We start from the raw sequence: 895 nt of genomic DNA, 5'->3' as shown, positions 1-895 counted from the left end.
TCCCTGGGCCCGGGACAACATGCCCATTTGTCCCCCTCTGTCGGCGGCTCTGCTCACGAGAATTCTCCATCTTCATTGTGTGACTTTCAAATGCACTCTCACTAACCATGTGAACCATCCACATGGAGAATTTCATAAAAGAGGAATAAAATGCAACTGCACAGAGGCCCTATCATAAAGTCTCATGTCTTAAAAGCTCCTCTCCCGGTCCGCCTCAGTTAACTCATGTCATGTCATGTGCGTTTTTAATGTGCCAAGATCAAAGGCTCCCAAGTCTCTTGAGCTCCTCTCTCCAGTGCTGCTTTTGTGTGTCAAAAGCAGGCTAAACCTTTAAGATTTTTAGGCACCCGTGGTGTGGGTGTGTGTGCGTGTGTGTGTGTGCGCACGCACGTGTGTGAGTGTGTGTGTGTGTGTGTGTGTGTGTGTGTGTGTGTGTGTGTGTGTGTGTGTGTGTGTGTGTTGGGTGGTAGTCGGATTGGCATGGTGTGTGTGTGTGTGTGTGTGTGTGTGTGTGTGTGTGTGTGTGTGTGTGTGTGTGTGTGTGTGTGGTAGTCGGATTGGCATGGTGTGTGTGTGTGTGTGTGTGTGTGTGGGTGTGTGTGTGTGCAGGGAAGCCAGTCGACGGGGGGTGGGGGGGTTGGGACTGACACAAATGGGTCAGTTGTCCTAGGCCCATGGAGAGAGGAGGCCCAAAATTGGGTCCTCATTACATTGTATGTATTGGATTGGGGGCCCTTTCAAATTACTTTGTCTCGGGCCCGGCAAAAGCTGTCAGTGGCCCTGTGTGTGTGTGTGTGTGTGTGTGTGTGTGTGTGTGTGTGTGTGTGTGTGTGCGTGTGTGCGTGTGTGTGCTACAGTAGTAGGACCTTCCCTGCTGCCCTCACACTGAACCCAC

Source organism: Engraulis encrasicolus, chromosome 18, assembly GCF_034702125.1.
Source record: "Engraulis encrasicolus isolate BLACKSEA-1 chromosome 18, IST_EnEncr_1.0, whole genome shotgun sequence".
NCBI classification, from domain to species: domain Eukaryota; kingdom Metazoa; phylum Chordata; class Actinopteri; order Clupeiformes; family Engraulidae; genus Engraulis; species Engraulis encrasicolus.
This window is presented reverse-complemented; position numbering follows the sequence as displayed.